The sequence below is a fragment of the Myxine glutinosa genome, chromosome 14 (genome assembly GCF_964187855.1).
Source record: "Myxine glutinosa chromosome 14, kmMyxGlut1.1, whole genome shotgun sequence".
NCBI classification, from domain to species: Eukaryota; Metazoa; Chordata; class Myxini; order Myxiniformes; family Myxinidae; genus Myxine; species Myxine glutinosa.
This window is the reverse complement of record NC_136274.1, coordinates 32,173,035-32,195,304: the sequence shown is the minus strand read 5'-3', so window position 1 is coordinate 32,195,304 and position 22,270 is coordinate 32,173,035. Positions and strand designations below refer to the sequence as shown.

Sequence of the window (22,270 nt, the reverse complement as noted above, 5' to 3'; positions counted from 1 at the left end):
AACATGAAAAAAAAAAAAGTGATCTTTTATAGGACGTAGATGTTGTCGCTGCCGTTGTGGCTGGTGTTTTTTGTGGGCTCCTCCCATGTACTTTTATATATTTGTCTATTGCTTGAAGAAGTATTACTATATATAATTTTGTGTGCTCCTTCCATGTGTTAAAGGGTTCCTGCTGTCCCAAAATAATAAATGTAACTGTTGGAACCGCTGCATTACACAAGGAAACTAGATGCAGGAGAAGGCCATTAGGCCCATCGTATCTCCGTCAAACACCAGAACAATTTTATCTGTTACAACAATGCAATTTAATTGTGGGTATGAGGGGAGGACTGTGGATGAGACAATGTGGCATGGCCAGAGACATCCCAAGGTTTCCAAAATAAAGATGCTGAAATATTTATGTTCATTATTTAAATATAAAAATAAAAAGAGAAAAATGTGTTTGTTTGTTTTTGTAGTTTTGGTTTTTTTAATGGTTTTTTTTTTCTGGGGGAGAGGGGATGGGTTAGTTTGAGGGAGTGGGCAAAGGCAGTTCTTTGATGAGAAACACAACATCAACCACACACCACTCCTTGACGAGACAACCCACAGACACGACAATTACCCTTCCATAATCGAGCTACTTAAAAGTCTTGCCAATATCCATACACACTATACCCTCCTATGTGTCGGTGGAATGCACAAGGGAGCATTAAGCAAACATTCACGCTGCTTCTTCGATCCCAGAAAGACAGGCTTTTAAAACAGGCAGGTTTATGATGAAACGGACACCAATTTGTGATCAAGTAAATCGATTAGCTTTTCAACGGTACCATTTTCATTATTTTATGACAGAAGGAACCGCTAAGTTAAAGCTCAAGGTTCTGCTTCTTCTTCACATGACATACGGATGGATGCATCTCCTTTTAGTAATTGTTGTATTGAAGGAGCTGCGCTCCAACGCGAGTCGAAAGAATTGACGCGACCAAAGACGGAATTCGTCCGAGTTGCTTTATTGAAACAAAACAGCTCAGGTATTCTGAAAAGCCCGTTTATCGGGCAGCAATATATATACACATTTATGCCCGGGCGTTTGCCCGGGAAAACCGAGACCGGGCATGCCCGGGTGTCAAGGGCGAGTCCTGGAAAGGCGAGTCTGGACATGCCCGGGCGTCCTGGACGCGGCCTGGCAAGTCGAGGCTGGGCATGCCCGAGCGCTCTGGGCGAGCCCTGGAAAGGCGAGAGCGGGCATGCCCGGACGCTCTGGGCGAGCCCTGGAAAGGCGAGTCTGGACATGCCCGGGCGTCCTGGACGCGGCCTGGCAAGTCGAGGCTGGGCGTGCCCGGGCGCTCTGGGCGAGCCCTGGAAAGGCGAGAGCGGGCATGCCCAGGAAAGACGAGACCGGGCGTGCCCGGGAGGTTCGGGCGTGCCCGGGAACAGCGAGTCCGGGCATGCCCAGGAGAGGCGCGTCTGGGCCCGTCCGGACGAGCCCGGCATGGTGATCGCGCCCTGGCCGCGTCCTGGCAGGTGCAAGGCGATTGTGTACATTCAGCGGGAACCGCTACACACGCCCCTCCAGAATCGACCTGCACCGGCAGGGTCAATTTAAGGGGGGTCCGGATGACCTGGCCGAAGCGACCCCTGGAGGGTCGTGGGGGGGGGGGGGGTCCGATCCGGTGGTGGGTGGTCGAGCGGGGGGAACTGTAGACGGGGGGCGGCCTCGCTGCGGAGGAAGGGCCAACCGTGGTGGTCGGTCGACGTCCACGTGCGCCGGTTTGAGGCGGTCCACAGAGATCCGGTCCGACCGACCGCCGACGTCGACGACGAAGGACTTGTCGCCCCGTCGCAAGACCCGGAAGGGCTCGTCGTACGGCGGCCGGAGTGGCCCCCGGTGCGCGTCATGACGCACAAAGACGTACTCCGCTGTGCGAAGCGCCGGGGGGACGTAGGACTGGGGGCCACCGTGGCGGGACGTTGGCACGGGGGCAAATCGGCGGGCGGCCTCCTGGAGGTCCGAGCGCTGGTGTGCGGCGGACCAGGGACTGGTAGCGTCGGGCACGAACTCGCCCGGGACGCGGAGCGGCTGGCCGTAGACGAGCTCGGCGGCGGACGCCCGGAGGTCCTCCTTGGGGGCCGTGCGGAGGCCCAAAAGGACCCATGGCAGCCGGTCGGTCCAACCGTCATCCTGAAGGCCGGCCATGAGTGCGGCTTTCATGGAGCGGTGAAACCGCTCGCACAACCCGTTGGCTTGGGGGTGGTAGGCCGTGGTGCGGTGCAGCGTGACCCCCAACGAGCGGGCGACCGCGCCCCAAAGTTCGGACGTGAACTGTGGGCCGCGGTCGGACGAGATGTCCGCCGGTGCGCCGAAGCGCGCGACCCAGGTGGCGATGAACGCCTGCGCCACGTCGGCGGTGGTGGTGGAGGTGAGGGGCACGGCCTCCGGCCACCTGGTGGTCCTGTCCACCATGGTGAGCAGGTGGGTGAACCCCCGCGATGGGGGCAGGGGACCCACCAGGTCCACGTGGACGTGGTCGAAACGCCGTGCAGGCACGGTGAAAGGTGCTAGCGGGGCCTGGGTGTGGCGGTGGACCTTGGCCTGCTGGCAGGCCGTGCAGGCATTGGCCCAGTCGCGGACGTTCCGTCGAAGGCCGTGCCAGACGAAACGCGCCGACACCAGCTTCTGAGAAGCTTTCCGGCCCGGGTGAGAAAGGCCGTGGATGGAGGCGAAGATGCGGCGCTGCCAGGAAACGGGCACGATGGGGCGAGGCTGGCCCTGGGAGACGTCGCAGAGCAGGACGGTGCCCGCGAAGGGGATGTCGGCCAGGCGGAGGCCGGTGTCCGCCGCCCGGAGGGCCTGCACCGAGGTGTCAGTGGTCTGGTCGGCCGCCATGAGCGCTAAATCCACGCCGAGGTGGACCGCGTTCGCGCTGGCCCGAGAAAGACAGTCGGCCACGGCGTTGTCTTTGCCGGCGACGTGCCGGATGTCCGTGGTGAATTCCGACACGACGGAGAGGTGGCGCTGCTGGCGGGCCGACCACGGCTCCGTGACTTTGGCCATTGCGTAGACCAACGGCTTGTGGTCGACGAAAGCCGTGAACGGGCGGCCCTCCAGGAGGTGTCGGAAATGGCGAACGGCCAGGAATAGACCGAGCAGCTCGCGGTCGAACGTGCTGTATTTTAACTCGTTCGGCCGGAGCTGAAAAAAGCGAGTGGCTGCCAAACCCCCGTCCACCCATTGTTCATGGACGGCGCCCACCGCGTAGTTGGAGGCGTCCGTAGTGAGGGCGATGGGCGCGTTGAGCACCGGGTGAGCCAGCAGCGTTGCGTCGGCGAGGGCCCGTTTTGCGCTCGCGAAGGCCGCGTCCATGGCCGCGGACCAAACGATGTCATGCTTGGCCGGCTTGCCCCGGAGGGCCTCGTAAAGGGGCCGCATGAGCTGAGCAGCGCGGGGCACGAATCGGTGATAAAAATTCACCATGCCGAGGAACTCTCGTAGGGCCTTGATGGAACGGGGACGCGGGAACGTGGTGATGGCCTCGACCTTGGTCGGCAGCGGCACGGCCCCGGTCTTGGTGATGCGGTGGCCCAAAAAGTCAACGGTCGTCCTGCCGAAGTGGCATTTGGCCAGGTTGACAATTAAGCCGTGCTCGCTGAGGCGACCGAAGTGTTCGGAGGTGGAGGAGGTGCTCGGCGCGGGACGTGCTGGCGACGAGGATGTCGTCCAGATAGACGAAAAGAAATGGCAGGTCGCGCAGCACGCTGTCCATTAAGCGCTGGAACGCCTGGGCCGCGTTCTTGAGGCCAAACGCCATCCTCAAAAATTCGAACAGGCCGAACGGCGTGATGACGGCCGTCTTCGGGACGTCGGCCGCCCGGACAGGTACCTGGTGGTATCCCCGTATCAGGTGAATTTTGGAAAATATGACCCGTCCCGCCAAACGGGCGGAAAAGTCCTGGATGTGCGGGATCGGGTACCTGTCGGGGGTGGTAGCGTCGTTGAGGCGGCGGTAGTCGCCACACGGGCGCCATCCGCCCCCCGGCTTTGGCACGATGTGCAGTGGTGAGGCCCACGCGCTATTGGAGCGCCGCACGATGCCGAGGTGCTCCAACGAGTCGAACTCGGCCTTTGCCATGGCGAGCTTGGCCGGGTCGAGGCGGCGGGCCCTGGCGTAGACCGGCGGGCCCGTAGTGGGTATGTGGTGCTCGATCCCATGCCGCACTGCGACGGCCGAAAACGTCGGCCGCGTGAGGGCCGGGAATTCCGCGAGCAGGCGAGCGAACTCGTTCGCCGTCGGGAGGGCGCACGCCAGTTCGGTCGGCGCGGAGCTGCTCATCGTGCACGCCAGGGAGCTGAAGGTCTCGGCGTTGACAAGGCGACGACGTTCGACGTCGACCAGCAGCCCGTGCACGCAGAGGAAGTCGGCACCCAGCAAAGCCATGGGGACGCAGGCGGTCACAAAGGTCCACTGAAAGCGCTGGCTGCCGAAGCAGAGGGTGACGTCGCGCGGGCCGAAAGTGCGTATGGCCGAGCCATTAGCAGCGACCAAAGAGGGGCCGCAAACGGCGTCCCGCCTGTCCTGCTCGGAGGCGGGTATGACGCTCAGTTGGGCGCCGGTGTCACAAAGGAAACGCCGCCCGGACGCTTTGTCCCGAATAAAAAGCAAGTTGCCCGAGTGGCCGGCGCTCATGGCTGGGAATGAACGCCGGCCCGGCCGTTTCCCGACTTGCCGAAAGTGCACGGGGGTCGGCACGTCCGAGCCTTGTGTCCGAACCTGGCGTGGTAATAACACCACGCCTGGTCAGGTGGAGGCTCCGACCGTCGTGTCGGAAGCGGTCGGCGCGGCGTGGCGGCCACCAGTTGCACCGGCAGTTCGGCCTCCAACCGCGCAGGGCGCTCGGGCATCGTGGGCGTCGCCTCGGATGGCGGCAGGCTCCAGGTAGCCGCGCCGATGTGTTGGCCCGCCGAGGAGATCTTATTGGCTTCCCTGGTGAGGGCGCGGGGATCGGTGATCGACGTGCCAGCCAGGGCGAGGCGTACCGGGTGAGGCAGCTGGCGAAGGAACAGCTCGCGGAACAGAAAGTCCGGAGAGTGCTCACCGAGCAACGAGAGCAGATAGTCCATGCGCTCGGACGGGCGCGTGTCGCCGAGCTCGGGCAGGTCGAGCAGGCGCCGTGCGCGTGCCGCCGGTGAGAGGGCGAAAGCGTCGAGGAGGAGCGTCTTCAGCGCGTCATATTTGTCGGCAGCCGGCGGGTGCTCGAGGAGGCTCAGGGCACGGGCGCGGTGGCGGAACCGAGCGCTGCCACTATGTGGTGGAAGCGGGTGTCGTCCGCGGTGATGCCTCGCAGGGCGAACTGGGAGTCCGCCTGGGCGAACCAAACAGCCGCGTGAGCCTCCCAGAAGGTAGGCAGTTTAAGAGTCACTGCCGTGTCCATGTCGGTAGGTCACCAGTGAAGGAGTTGCGCTCCAACGCGAGTCGAAAGAATTGACGCGACCAAAGACGGAATTCGTCCGAGTTGCTTTTTTGAAACAAAACAGCTCAGGTATTCTGAAAAGCCCGTTTATCGGGCAGCAATATATATACACATTTATGCCCGGGCATTTGCCCGGGAAAACCGAGACCGGGCATGCCCGGGTGTCAAGGGCGAGTCCTGGAAAGGCGAGTCTGGACATGCCCGGGCGTCCTGGACGCGGCCTGGCAAGTCGAGGCTGGGCGTGCCCGGGCGCTCTGGGCGAGCCCTGGAAAGGCGAGAGCGGGCATGCCCGGGAAAGACGAGACCGGGCGTGCCCGGGAGAGGCGCGTCTGGGCCCGTCCGGACGAGCCCGGCATGGCGATCGCGCCCTGGCCGCGTCCTGGCAGGTGCAAGGCGATTGTGTACATTCAGCGGGAACCACTACAGTCTGAACCTTATGGAATCAAATGGCCTGGCCGATATATACCAAACTTTGCATACGTGCTGGGGGTGTCTGTGAGCAGGTCATCCATGCAATCAAAATAGGCTCCTTAGCCCCTTGAGGGTGGGGGATATGACCCAGACAAAAGGCAGAGTAATGCATGCATATTAGAACAAGTCAAGTTCGAAGCAAGCACATATTAAAAGTTATGCCAGACTATATTCTTCATTAATTTCTGAATGAAACATGAGAGGGAAAGGGGGCACAACCAGAATTTTTATAAACTGAGGGTGGGGGACGGGGGGTGGGGGGGCAGAGGGGAGGGGAGGAGAGTGAACACTGCATTGTGCAATATATTTCACAGACATCATAATTTGCTTCTGGAGGGAGCAGATATTTCTTACTGATAACAAAAACAAGAAAGAATGTCAGGTGGTAGGTAGATTAACAGGTACGACAAAAATTGAGAGAATCAATAATTGACTGATTAGTTGTGCGATTAAAATTAATAAATAATAGTCGTAAAATAATTAATTTCTTAATCAATTGATTACCACCATACTGAAACTGCCACTACTTCATCCAAATCTGTAGCTTTGTGAAAATAAAGTAATTAATTGATTAATCAATAAATCAAAAATACCCTTTACAGCCAAATCACTTGGTCATTGTGAGGTCCAAATATCAGCTTCCTAGCTCAAACAGTGCCTGAGATAATGCCTAGATGAGAAATAAAATAAACAAGAACTTAATAAATCGATAATAATAAAGTAATTCATCAATTACTTGATTAATGAAAAAACTTTAAAAAAATATATACTATTTTTGCTCCCTATTGTGCCAAAATTTCAGCCTCCTAACTCATTTCAGCCTAAAGGATAGCCGAGATATCATGCGGACAAATGAGATAACCTTGACCATTGACCTATATAGTAAAAAACAAAAAAACAAACATTGACAGCTTCTAGTTTATCCTTCGGAATCCTCTGGTGAAGTTTGACGAAGATAGGTGTAAGCATTCACGAGCCATCGCACTCACAGACAGACAAACATACAAACAAGAAGACGTCATGCAGAGCACAATCCTGGCAAAATCATGCAGACCAGCCATCCTTGTCATATATTTTATGCATATATATATATATTTATATATAATGTATATTTATACATGTAATTTTTTTATGCATATATATTTTCTATATATATATAAAAGAAAGTTTTTGTTTGTTTGTTTGTTTGTTCGTTTGTTTGTCTGTGCAAGCTAATCTCCTGAACGGTGAAAGATAGGAGGAAACCTCTGAAACAAAAAACGTCGGGACGGGCCCTGGGAAGGTTTTGGGCTAGGTGGCGAGGCTGGTCGAGGCCGCCTCGGCCGGGCTGGGCCCATTTCGCAATAAATCTTCTTCTTCTTTCAAAATTCTCTTGAAGTACAACTTATGCACTTAATAGGAATATCTGACTGATTGCAACACATGCTTTCAAAATTCTTCCTCGTGGGGTCCGACAGAAGAAAGAACAAGGAATCGTTGAGCACAAACTGATACTGGGCTTGTGTCAGACCTATGTACAGAAGATTAAATTCATTCAAAAAGAACCCAGGCAACGCCGGGTGCATTCAGCTAGTCTTATATATATTAAGGTAGCGGAAGTTTTGTGTCCGGCCGTCATTACGTAAATGATGTCATTATGGCGTAAACACCCGCTCACTTCGAGAGCAGCAGGAAAGGTCATTCCTCTTTGGGGTATATAGATTGCAGTCGATCTATGATCGGGTCTCAAGAATATTGGGTGCATGTTCATTTACCAAGTTTCTTGTGGAGAGATCGCCAAGTGGTTAAAACATTCGAGCGAGCACTCCATTCAAAACCCTTAAGGAACGGCTGGCTTGGCAAGCGCTAGCTAGCTGCTTGGTAAATGAGCACACCTCCAACCCTTGTGGGGTATATAGATTACAGTAGATCTTTGCTCAGTTCTGTAAGTAAAACTTACCTCACGGATGTCGGGATTCCTCCAAATTTCTTTGTTTAATGTTATAATCAGCATTAGCGACTGTTTAAAAAGCTACTCATGTGTGTTTGTGGTTTATAATATTTTACAAGCCCGGCTACGCCGCTGTTAGACTTTTGGTCTTGTTCTTAAAAGAATGACGTGTCGTTATTTTTCAAATATTCGAGAGCTTATGGCGTTACAAAACCATCTGCGTTTAAGCCACGTGTTACATAACTGCATGCGTTGAAAATGGTACAAATTCCAAGCTATAATCAGAATTTTTGTCAGGCTCTTTAAAAATATCTTCTGGCATCACAAAGTGCTCATTCACTTTGTCCGTTTCTGGTTCTTCCAGCAAAAGTGCCATTAAAGGTCGCTCTGTGAAGTCAATCCAGTGTTGAATACAAGTTGGACAGCATTGAGAGCATTACTCCACTGGAAAATTAATGTGACTCAAATTAATCACTCAAAAGCAACCAATTTCATGACATGCCCTTCACCCCCGGGAAAATCAAATATATAAATAATAGGGGCAAGGGAACAAAATAATAAAAGTAATCGTGTGAGATTGAAAAATTAACATCCAATTTGGTTTAAGCTTCCAAGTCACTACCATTGAAATCCGTTATCCCAGTGAAAATAATGAAGAAAAATGACCAAAAAAAGGTAAGCAAAAGCTTATTTTTGACTTTTAGCAAAGGTTATGGCAAACATTGCGGGGTGGTCGGGGTTTGGGATGGCCAAGCTGTAACGCATGGGGAGAATCATGAAGCAAACTGAGAAAATAATGTGAGATTACGATGTTTCTACACACTTGAACATAATAGATTATGTTACCATTTATATGTTTAAAGTTAAAGGTGAATCAGGCCCTGACCCAGTTACCTCCTCTTGAAGTGCTCTTACATTTAGGTAGGTTTAAGGTTTCCAACGGCACCACCATTCTCTCCCAACGGCTCATTTTTATATTTTAGCTTTTTGTATCCGCCTTCATTCTCTGCTCCTTTTCTTCAAATCACCTCTTTCAGCAATCAATCTTTTCTCAAAATATGACCAAGTCAGTTTGTCTGTCTCTTCCTCATCATCTCAATCAGACATCTCTCCTGCAACAATTCAAGAGCTCCTTCATTTATTGGTGTTCTATGAAGCAGTTTGATCGGATGGAGCATAGTACAGAAAATGTAGTATTCCTAGGCTTTCAAAAGGCATTTATTAAGGTACAGCATAAGGAGGTTGTTAGCTAAGGTGATGGCTTGTGGAGTGGATGCTTGGATAACTAACTGGATTGGAAACTGGTTTAGTGACAGGAAGCAAAGAGTGACTGTGAACAAGAGGATGTCGGGCTGGAGGTGTTAGGGTAGGGGATGCCGTTTAAGTAATGGCGTACCTCAGGGATCGGTACCAGATCCGTTATTATTTATAATTTCCATCAATGATTCAGACAGTAGCGTTAAGAGTAGACGTTCCAGAGTTGCAAATGACACAGCTTGGAGGCAAGGTAGATGGCAGAGAGAGGGCCGATTATATTCAGGAAAGTATTGATACTTTACTAGAATGGACAAAGAATTGGCAAATGCAATTTAACATTAAGAAATGTAAGGTGATTGTGTGGAGAGAGGAGGTGGGGGAGAGGAGAGGGGGGAGGAGATACAGGGATACTGGCAGGAATGGTGGATAGCCAGGATATGAATCAGTGATTGGACGAATTGTGAATTGAAAGGGTGAATGTGTTGTCTGTGCCTGACACAGATGCATGCACATGCACACACTTAGTAAAAAAAATCATCGAAAGACAGGTGCAAATGGAAGATGTCACATAAGAAACCAAAATGATTACAGCCCCAACAATTGCAAAAAGGAATAAAAATATAAAAGGAAATAACAGATATACACCACCAACTGGGAAAATGATAAAAGAGCAGGAAAGTATAAAAAAAATTTTTTTTTAAATATATACACAGATTGAACCCCCTAACTTGACTGGGAAGCAAGGCACAGATTGAGTCGCTCCCCAGCAATTGCTGCACAACCTGTTAGCAACAAGTGTAGCCTGCCTGGACAATCAACCTGTAAGCAACAAGTGTAGCCTGCCACGCTGACGCATTGTCTCTGGCCTGTTCCACGACAATTACGAGTTTTGCAGTCAGGAACCATAAAATTTGACTAAAAAAGAACACTAACCCTATGACATGACACTGACGTCATGCACATAAATTATACAAACACATCACCTCCTAACTAGGAGGCATCCGTGTGGTACTCAAGTCTTTGCAGACTGAGATTAAAGCTCTATGGGTACAAATAGACAAAGGCGGAGATGTCGATCTATATTTCGCCCTTGTTATGGGCTCATCAGGACAACATACTGCAAATTGTTTATTTGTGACCAATCTAAGCCATTAATATACACAGTCAAAGTGTATATTAGCCTTAGTCAAATCATGTATTATATATATATTATTATATATTATCCTAGCAGATCTGATATTGCCAAACACGGCCTTAAGGAAGGCCACACACCTTTATGGGACAGGGTTGATATTTTGGGCTCCACACCCAACAGAAACAGAAGACGTGTTTTGGAGGCTTGGCACACAGAAGAAACTGTTACCTCGATCACACAAGAGGTCGTTGACTTACCGGTAGCTTTTGACCCACTCTTGTGTAAACGAAGCAGGCATTCCGTACTTTGAACAACGAGTCCACATAATATATCACACAAGGTTTTTATTTGGACAAATTGCCCCCTCCCACCTCCAATCCCTCCAAACCACCCCTCTCCCACACCCCCCCCCTCCACTTCCAACCCCCCCTGGTCCCCCCCCCCCCCCATTTTATCCCTCCTAAAACCAACCTCCTTCCCGCATTCACCTTTACCGCATAGGGCCACATGTGATGATCTTGATAATGTGACAATTTTATTTTATCTTAAAAAATTTTGGCTTTAATATATTTACAGTTTTAATTTAATTTACAATTTAATTGTTTGCAAGTTTAACTTTTGATTAAATGTAATGATTGTTCCGGATTTTCTCAACACTTGCGTTATAATCCAGCACTGCTTACAGGATTATTTTGAACTGTTAATATGCGGTTGATTTTTGAATTTGGTCGGTAACGTCTCCGTTCACGAGAGCGGTGTGATACGGTTTCATTGGCTGTCCAGCATTGCCCACCCCACTTTGCATATACCCCGCCCACTGTGCATGTAAGGGGATGTTGAGATGATTTTATCACTCTTGAGGAAGATTAACGGAGGCGTGTGGCTTCACATGTTGTTAATCGAAACGTTGAGACATTGTTTGTTCAATTAAAGGTTGGAGATCTTACCATGGAGTCATTTTATATATACTGTATATACATATACATATATATATATATACATATATATATATATTGTTACAGATCGCGGATTAAGATGTTAGTTACCGAGCGGTTTGGTATTGCCGCGACCGTTACAGGATCCCTGACTCACCCGATTCACCCAGAACTTTGGCCGTATCGCACCACAGCTGCTCAATGAGGGAAAAGACAAAAACGACGCAATGCAAGAGGAAAAGGAGTAAAATGAGAAGACGTACAGACGAGTAATGGGGTTTATTATTTACACACACAAGCAAAAAGAAAGCAGTCACGTTTATTTACAAGCACATAAGACGCAGGTGACACAGGGAAAATACTAGCTTACCTACAGACTTAATTAAATACCCAGGGACAGAACAAACAAAACAAACTCACGTATACAAGAAGGATGGAATGGAATGAATGTTGGAAGGAGGAATGGGAAGGTTCAGCTGGGGCAGATGGTTCGGGCTTGATCCCGCACGGGACGTCGGCTGGACCTCGACGGCCACCGATGCCACCGCTATTTGGTCCCCGCGGGGTAACGGGTTGAAGCTGCCTGGTGGAGTCAACGCTGCCTCTCTGGCTCAGCTCAGGGCGCGTCTGCCGTCTCTGGCGCAACTGCTGGTAATGGCCCTTGGCACCTTCTCTCTCCTGGCCCTGGTGTCTCCTCACCATTGACAACTCAACGCAACCAACGCAACCACTGACCCCTCGACGCCACCACTTCTCACCACCGACTTCTTACCACCGCTACCAACGCAACCACTGACCCTCCTCTGGCAACCGACTCAGACCAACTCACTACTCACTTCCGTTTGCGCCTTTTATAGCGCCTCCAGCGATTACGCCGCCGGCGTTTTGGACACGCCCATCGGGGTGCTCACCTCGGCCCTGGTTGGTCGCGCGACCCTCGGGCTCCGCCCTGGATGACGACGGGCGGGCACGCCCCTCCTCCCCGCTATGACGAGGTGGAGACCCGCCTTCCTTCCCCCAACCCTGCCTCGTGGTCAATGGTGGATGAAGGGAAAACCGCCCAACATGCAGTTGGCAATGCGAATTGCAATTGACGGAAAGGGGGGGAATGGAAGTGTTGGGAGTGGGAATGAAGGGAATCTATCTCTTTCACTGGTGCAATGGAGTATTTCAATTAATGGAAGACACAGCCTTACACTAATACACATAATAAGGATATAACTGTCAAAAAAGATATATCGTGTCCTGCATGTATGTTTTATGGACTAACTACGGGAACGCCCTTTGACCTTTATACAACCACAAACGGAGGGAGGAGGGGTGATATTTTACAACAACCTTTTACAACAACATTTTACCACAACAATAAAATTAAAAAAACATTCTCATATCCACAACACTGCACCCTCCTCCCCTTAGGCACGTCCCGGGCCTATAACTTTTACCTTAGTGTGGCACGTAGGTGTAGTTCCCTCTACTTTTAACCTGACCCTGAGTGCGACAGTTTTAAAACATAAATAAACGTGTCCCGCTGCTCCATTGCACCCTGCCTAACAGACTTACGCCCACAGTTAACCGAATTGCGGAATGGTCTTCAAACTATACACTGACGGTGGGGAGCATTATTTACAATTGACGCTACTTTTATTTACAAAACTAACCCAGGACCTGTGATTGTTCTTTCTGGGGGGGAGACAGTCTGCTCTGCATCGACGCACCATGAACGCACCCAAAAACGCACCAATACAAGCACCCAAGCACCAATCGGTGCAGTCACCATAGTTCATCAGTGTTCCATAAAAATACAATCAACAACCCCTAACCCTGCAGGTGATCTCTTGCTCTTCGGCTCCCTCTGCTGGTTATTATTATTTGTTCTTCCAGATGTTGTCATTCTTTTGCTTTGCTTACTGGCGGCCTATTTGTATTAAAACTTGCACCCAATGTGTCCTTTTTATTTATTTTATTTATGGCCCACAGGGCCGACTAGTGTGGTTCACCTGTGGGGCATCGGTGCCCTGTGGCCAAGGTCCGCCAGCAAGATTTCAGGCCCTCATGGCCGGTTCCAGCAGAGGGGCCATGCCCCAACCCATGGGGTCCATAGGTGGTGCTCGGCCACAGACATGTGGTCCATAATGTGGTGCATCGATGCAGACAGCTGGTTCTGGGAATTTTGGGCGCACAATGGCCGACCCACGCACGCTCCCCTCGGCACCCAGTGGCGCACAGGTCATGTGGGAGACAAAAGGGGAAAGACAATTGAGCGAGGGGTAAGGTCACAAGGGTACACATCAATAAGGCAATGCAAGGCGAAATGCGTACGGAGGGCGAAGTGAGAAAGCTCGTCCCTACCGTACGTCACCCCCCTGTCACCTACCCTACCCTTGCCCTTACCCCATATGTACAAAAATCTACACATTTACAAATTCGTCACTACTGTCACGTCTTCCCCATATTTCCCCTATACCAAATTCGTCTCCACAATCCCTCTACTTCAAAATTTGCCATCACCAAATTCATCATCAATCCTCATAAGGAGGCAGAGATGGAATTACGCACAATGTCACACCCACGTCATGATGCATCTCACAATTCAAACATTTGCACAGTAAAAATAATAAAACATGGCATGGTGCGGAGTACCTGTCACCTCAGGTGAGTGGATGCAGATGGTGCGAGGAGATCCTTCATCCTAACTATCCTCTAAATGATTTTAACACACTTTACACTACCCGGGGTCTCTCCCTGCCAATCCATTGGCCAACTTACACTATGGGTTCTAAAACCCAATTCCCATTGACCAAACTGTGGTGCTTCTCAATTTGGGGTCTCACTCCCCCGATTCATCTCCCTGTGCCCTCGCACAATTTCTGGGCTGCGACGTGTAGCTCTCCCAGCAGGTCTACCCACCTGCACACCTCCACCACTGTAGTTGCCTCCGAGCTTACCTGCTCCTTACCCTAACCTATCTACCTGGGGAAGGCCCTCTGGCGCTCTCCCCACTCGGTGCCCTCTCTGGCACTGGGCTACCCGGGTCCGTCCTCCGGATCCTCGGGCCCCATCCACAACTCTACTACCGGCTCCCAGAGCCCACCTGCGGCCTCACCTGGCCGACATCCTCACAGTGGTGGAGTGCCCAAACCAACTACACACACTAACAGGCTACACGCCCAGCCATTTCCACAACACTAATGCACCCATCCAAAGACCATTCTCTCACCCGCACCACAGATGCCAATATCCAACCACAATTTACCTGTACCCTCTACCTAACACTTACACTACCCGCCCCGGGTATCCGTGATGGGGGTCCACTCTTCCCCCATTCACACCTTCGCACCATCCACTCCACTCCACAATTTCCACCATACTCACTCCACGACCATCCATTCCAATACTCCATACCATTTATTCCATACAGCCACATACACCTGTTTGTTGCACACCTGTGCAATCACCTGGTGCCACCTGCACCCTCCTCCTCTTCCTGGACCAGTTGGTCAACACAACACACATCACCATCACTCACTCATACACTGCTCCACACACCTGTTCAGTTGCACACCTGTGCAATCACACCTGTTCAATTCTCAACCACACGGCATCATCTCATCTAACTACTCCCCTCTGAAACTTGCGCTTCCCAGTCGCCCCTTTAAACTATTGCGCTCCCACGTCATCATCCACACTAATCTACCTGCGTCCCCACTACAGGTATCAGTCACTAACTAAACTTAACGTTACCTAATGTCCTCTTCGCTAGATCCCTAACAATATAACCTAACCCACCCGGGCTAGTTTTCACTGCCATACACCCCATAAACTATTGCGCATTTGCCCCCACTTGTGAGGGATGGTGGATTGGCCATCCCATCACATGGGGCAGGTCCTACTATCTATTTTGCACACCTAAATCCAACCAATCAAAAATTCTGCCAATCACTCTACCATCATCAAATTTTACTTTTTTTCTAATTTCGGGGCCAAAACACTATCCTCATCACCCGTCTACTTATTACATCCTCTCGGTGCGCCAATTCCCTTGTAAAGCTCGGCTTCGTACAGCCGAGCCCTGAACGCGGGTTCCTTTGTGCCAGCGGCTGGATACGTCCCGCATTCGTGGCAGGGACGGGGGCTTACCCGGGCCGAGATCCCACGCACCACCTCGGCGTGGAGCCATCCAATGTCCCGATCTCGACCTGCCGGCACGTCTCAATAGAAAGTGGTCGCCATGACGACCCTTCCTATCGGCCTGCCCGCTCCGCCTAGTGGAGCCCGGACGCGGCCGTTCCAAGCGAGGCACAGCGTGGATCGCGCACGGCGGTCCTTTCGAACCCGCCGTGGCTCGGATCCCCGCTGGTTCTCGCGGCACGCGAAGCCCGGCACGCACCGAGGGCCCGATTCGGCTATAAGTCGCTCTAACCGCTAAACCGGTTACCGTCGATGCTTCCCCTGGATGCTTACAAGCATACGCTACCCCTTTCTTGCTCATACATGCAGCCGTTTCCATGCTCCTCGTCGTACCTCTTCTTACACACCTCGGTACACTCATTCCGCTCACCGACTTGGTCACACACCTGACCACCGAACACCTTGGCACACATTCGTCGCTCGCACACCTCACCAACACACCTCTTCGCGCCCCTTTCTCGGTCACCTCCTTTGTGACAATCACAGGTGTGCTCTCACCCGCACACCCAACCACGTGCCTCACTACCAATTCCAGCGTGCATTCCCACTCACGCTCTACCATTCCAGGTGTGCATCCTTCCATTCCAGGTGTACATCCTCGCTCACCTGCCACAACCAACTCATGCTCCGTGTCACTCTCACTACTCTCACCTCCACTCTCGGTCGCGCACTCACCCTTACTCTCGACAGCGCACTCTTTCCTCATGCACCTATCCGTTAGACACCTTTCTCGCGCACACTCTTCCGCACATTGTCCCGTTACACCCTCTGTAACACTCACCACAGCGCGCTTCCCTGTGCTCCCTCGCACACGCGCTACGACCGACTCACTCCTGACGGCACACTCACTCCTTGGCGTGCACTTTTTCCTCACACACCCCATGGTCGGACATTCTCGCACACCTCTTTTTTCGCACACCTGACCTGTCGCACACTTCACCAACGGCCTCTCACGAACACCTGGATCCAAACCAATCCCCAAGCCGACTGAAGCTTTCCTTACATCATGTACATTGCCACTCACCTCCGTACCTCGTCTCCGCACCTCCTTTGCCACCTGCAAACTCTTTATTTGGTTAGTGAGCATCACATCATGAGTTGAGCACCGACCTTGCACATATTCCATCACCTCCTCCTGGATTTCTCTTTTAGTTTCTGTCCGTCTCTTCTTAATTTCACTCACCTCTTCTTCCACTTCCTCTAATTTTTGTTTAACCTCTTTTATTTCTCGGTGCGTCTCCTCAAGTTCGTCCTCTAAGGCTACCGTGACCGTCTCTATGTGCATCCTCACCTGCCGGTCCTTTGTCTCCATTATCTCTGTCACCTCGTCCACCCTCATTGTCAGTTCCTCCCGTACCATCTGACATTGCCTCTGCGTCGCTATTAATTCGTTTTTAATTTCTTTTTGTGTCGCCTTTAACCCTCCTAGTACCGCAGTGTTCTTTTGAACCTGCTCCACTAACTCCGTCTGTCCCTCTGTCAGCTGTTCCACCTCCTCCGTCAGATCTTCTATTCCCCCTTGTAACTTCGCCGTATTATTTCTCACCTCTTTCTCCATACGCTTCTCACCTCGCTTTACCTCCTCGCGTAGCCCCGAAACCTCCTCACTCACACCTCGTCGTATCTCCTCTTTCATCTCCCCCATCTCTTTTGTAGATGCCACCCTCATCTGTCCCAATTCATCCCTCTGAGCATCCAGTTTGGTTTCTACCCCGATTTTTACCTCCTCTATCTGCTCTCCCATTTGTTTAATTTCTCTGGCGGATTGCTCCCCTATCTCCCGCAATTTGTCTTCCATCCTATTTTCTAGCCCCATTAACCCATTTTTCACCCCCTCTAACTGATTCTCCTGGGCAGCCATTCTATTTTCCACCCCCGTTAACCCATGTTTTAATCCCTCACCGGTACCCCTCGCTTCGTCCCTCATTACTCCCAATTGCTCACTCTGAGCATCCATCCGGTTCCCCATTACCCCCATTTGGTTTCCCAAGTCATTCCTCAGGTCTTCACTTGTCTGGACCATGAGCGCCTTTATTTGTTCCATAAATAGGCCCCAATCCATCGGCGGCGCTGCTACGGTCACGGGCGCGGCTAAATTTGGCGCCACAATAATCATGTGCGCGAGGCCGCCATTTTGTGCGTCTGATACTCCCTCAACCGCCTCCTTATTGCTCCCCTCCATTTGATCCTGGGTTACTCCTAACCCCTCTATCTCTCCCACCGGCATCCCGTCGCCTTGACCAGCCATGGCGCGATTTCAAAATTCGGGTTTTTCTTTAAAAAAAACAAATTTCGGCAGCTCGTAATTTTGACCAAATTTTTTTTTTCCTCTATTCGTTTTTAAAAAAATTTGGTTCGGGCCTCGAATCCCACTCCCAGACACCAATTGTTACAGATCGCGGATTAAGATGTTAGTTACCGAGCGGTTTGGTATTGCCGTGACCGTTACAGGATCCCTGACTCACCCGATTCACCCAGAACTTTGGCCGTATCGCACCACAGCTGCTCAATGAGGGAAAAGACAAAAACGACGCAATGCAAGAGGAAAAGGAGTAAAACGAGAAGACGTACAGACGAGTAATGGGGTTTATTATTTACACACACAAGCAAAAAGAAAGCAGTCACGTTTATTTACAAGCACATAAGACGCAGGTGACACAGGGAAAATACTAGCTTACCTACAGACTTAATTAAATACCCAGGGACAGAACAAACAAAACAAACTCACGTATACAAGAAGGATGGAATGGAATGAATGTTGGAAGGAGGAATGGGAAGGTTCAGCTGGGGCAGATGGTTCGGGCTTGATCCCGCACGGGACGTCGGCTGGACCTCGACGGCCACCGATGCCACCGCTATTTGGTCCCCGCGGGGTAACGGGTTGAAGCTGCCTGGTGGAGTCAACGCTGCCTCTCTGGCTCAGCTCAGGGCGCGTCTGCCGTCTCTGGCGCAACTGCTGGTAATGGCCCTTGGCACCTTCTCTCTCCTGGCCCTGGTGTCTCCTCACCATTGACAACTCAACGCAACCAACGCAACCACTGACCCCTCGACGCCACCACTTCTCACCACCGACTTCTTACCACCGCTACCAACGCAACCACTGACCCTCCTCTGGCAACCGACTCAGACCAACTCACTACTCACTTCCGTTTGCGCCTTTTATAGCGCCTCCAGCGATTACGCCGCCGGCGTTTTGGACACGCCCATCGGGGTGCTCACCTCGGCCCTGGTTGGTCGCGCGACCCTCGGGCTCCGCCCTGGATGACGACGGGCGGGCACGCCCCTCCTCCCCGCTATGACGAGGTGGAGACCCGCCTTCCTTCCCCCAACCCTGCCTCGTGGTCAATGGCGGATGAAGGGAAAACCGCCCAACATGCAGTTGGCAATGCGAATTGCAATTGACGGAAAGGGGGGGAATGGAAGTGTTGGGAGTGGGAATGAAGGGAATCTATCTCTTTCACTGGTGCAATGGAGTATTTCAATTAATGGAAGACACAGCCTTACACTAATACACATAATAAGGATATAACTGTCAAAAAAGATATATCGTGTCCTGCATGTATGTTTTATGGACTAACTACGGGAACGCCCTTTGACCTTTATACAACCACAAACGGAGGGAGGAGGGGTGATATTTTACAACAACCTTTTACAACAACATTTTACCACAACAATAAAATTAAAAAAACATTCTCATATCCACAACAATATATATATATATATATATATATATATATATATATATATATATATATATATATATATATATATATATATATATATATATATATTGTTGCGGATATGAGGATCGTGTTTTTTTATTGTGTTGTATTGTATCGTAAATTGTTGTAAATAACACCCTCTGTAAAATGTAATGATTCCTTGTAAATACCTCCGTAGTGTAAAGGTCAAAGGGCGTCCCATAATTAGTCCATAAAGCATACACGTTAGCCAATCATAGATTTCCCCCTGGTTGATAGTTATATCTTTATTATGTGTATTAGGGTAAGGCCTTGTCTCCCATTAAGATGACACTCCATTGCACTGCATTAAATAGAGTAGCTTCCCTTCACATTCCCCTTTCGTCATTGCCAAGCCTCGATTGCCAATTACATCCCCTCCAAAACCACCATTGAACATGTGCTCGGGTCGGGGAAGAAAGGCGTACCCGCCCGTCGTCATCAAGGGCGGAGCCAGAGGATCGCGCGACCAACCAGGGCCGAGGTGAGCACACCGATGGGCGTGTCCTGAAGGCCGGCGGCTTGATCGCCGGAGGCGCTATAAAAGCGCGTGTGCAAGAAGCAAAGGGGTTGCGTTGAGTGGTCGGTGGTGAGGAGTGATTGGACCAAGAGAGAGAAAGAGTGGTTGGACCAAGAAAGAGAACATAGAGAACATCCAAGGAGAGGACATCCCGGAAAGCACAAAGCCTGCTATTCGTCGCCTTGCTCGCCAAAGTTGGACCAAGCAAGAGAGTTGGGCAAGAAGCAAGCACGTTGTTCAGTGGTGTGGTTGGACCAGATGAGTCCTGGCAAAGCACGCGACGTCCCCAGAGCAGCCGCAGCCACAGCAGCAATGACAGCAGCGTGGGGCCTTGACGGCAGTTCCGGAGCAGGGCCGCGAAGGAACGGCGGCGGTCAAACGCGCCAATCGTGCTGCAGTACCATTGGACCTTCCTCTCCCTCCAGCCATCCACCTCCTGCCTTTCCATCCTTTTGTGTACGTGAGTTTGTTCTGTGTGTCTTGTCCATGGGTATTTAATTAAGCTTGTATAAGGTAATAATTGCACTGTGTCTCTAATTCTTCTGTATATTATTTTATTATCTTTCCTTCTTCCTTGGTTACTTTGAGCGTGTATATAATAGGAATAAATTTAGTAGTATTGCCAACCTTTTCGTCTTCTTCTTCTTCTTCACATCCGTGTCGCTTTTGTCTTTTCCATATTGAATAGCTGTGGCGCGATCCGGCCAACGTTCGAGGATCGGGTTAATCGGGGTAACTGTTAGGCCGCGGTGCCATCCGCTCGGCAAACCAACATCCTTATCCGCGGGCCGTAACAATATATATATATATAATGCATTTATTTTATATAGCGCTTTTCAGGAAGCCCAAAGACGCTTTGACAGAGTGCAAAACATAATGCATAGCAAAACATAAAAACAATTGCAAAAAAAGAAGAATCAATAGGGAAATATTCAAAGCACAAAGGAGGGAGAAGGAGAGGAGATAGTCAGGGGTTAGATGCTGTGGGTTAAATGTTGAATGCAGTGTTGAACAGGTGGGTCTTGAGTGATGTTTTCAATGTGGTGAGTGAGGAGGAGTCTCTGATGGTGTGAGGTAGCGAGTTCCAGAGGGTGGGAGCAGCGATGGAGAAGGCCCTGTCCCCCCAGGATCTAAATTTGGTCCGGATGGGGGGGGTCAGGAGGTTGGTACCAGCAGAGCGGAGGTTGCGGGTGGGAGTGTGTCTGGAGAGGAGGTCAGCCAGGTAGGATGGGGCCAGGTTATGGAGGGCTTTGTAGGTCAAGAGGAGGATTTTGTACTGGATTCTCTGGGAGATGGGGAGCCAGTGAAGCTTGTAAAGGACGGGGGTGATGTGGTCACGGGTCCGGGAATGGGTGAGTAGACGGGCAGCGGAGTTCTGAATGTATTGGAGTTTATTGGTGATTGTTGAGGGTGAACCATAAAGGAGGCTATTGCAGTAGTCCAGACGGGAAGTGATGAAGGCGTGGATGAGGGTTTCTGCAGCCACGGAGGAGAGGGATGGACGGAGACGGGCGATGTTTTTCAGGTGAAAGAAGGCTGTCTTTGTGATCTGTTTAGTGTATTTGTCGAAGGAGAGGGTTTGGTCAAAGATGATGCCAAGATTCCGGATGTGAGGGGAGGTGGATAATGGGAAACCGTCGATGTTGAGGGCAAAGTTATGGGTGGACTTGGTGAGCGTTTTTGGGCCAATGATGATTATTTCAGATTTATCACAGTTAAGTTTGAGGAAGTTGATTTGAAGCCAGGATTTTATTTCAGTGATGCAGTTTGTCAGGATAGAGTGGGTGGCGGTGGAGATGGACTTGGTGGAGATGAAAAGCTGGATGTCATCGGCGAAGCAGTGGAATTGGAGACCATGACGGCGGATTAAGTGACCGAGGGGGGACAGGTAAAGGATGAAGAGGAGGGGGCCAAGAACTGAACCTTGGGGGACACCTTGGGGGAGGGGAGCAGTGGGGGATTTGCAGTTATTGATGGAGATGAACTGACGTCTGTCAGAGAGGTATGATTTAATCCAAGAGAGGGCAGTGCCGGTAATGTTAAAGGTGGTTTCAAGTCGGGTGAGGAGGATGGTGTGATCGATAGTGTCAAAGGCGGCGCTGAGGTCGAGGAGGATGAGAATGTTGAGGTTGCCAGCGTCAGAGGAGAGGAGAAGGTCGTTGGTGATTTTGAGGAGAGCAGTTTCAGTACTGTGGTTGGAGCGGAATCCGGATTGGAATGTTTCATGCAGGTTATTGGCAGAGAGGTGATGTTTGAGTTGAGTGGCACGTTCCAAAACCTTTGACAGAAAGGGTAGGTTGGAGATGGGTCTGAAGTTATTTAGGGTGTCAGGGTTTAGTCCATGTTTTTTCAGAATGGGGGTAACAGCAGCAATTTTGAGGGATGGTGGGACGATGCCTGTAGACAGGGAGGAGTTTATTGTTGCAATGATAAGTGGAGAGAGAGCAGGAAGGGAGGCCTTGACAAAGCTGGAGGGGATGGGGTCAAGAGTGCAGGTGGCAGTTTTCATTCCGATGAGGAGTTCAGAGAGGTCAGTAGGGGAGACTGGGAGAATTGAGACAGGGGATGGCAGGATAAGGGGGGGCAGGTGGTTTGAGGGGGAGCGGGTGTGGCGGTGGTCAAGCTGTTGTAGATGTTTTC

General features: G+C 51.0%; 1 protein-coding gene across 1 annotated transcript in view; it reads right to left on the bottom strand.

The window, feature by feature from the left end:
* The window catches only part of LOC137439581 (TBC1 domain family member 10A), a 97,730-nt gene that overhangs the window by 10,450 nt on the left and 65,010 nt on the right, over positions 1-22,270 (bottom strand). The window lies entirely within an intron of this gene.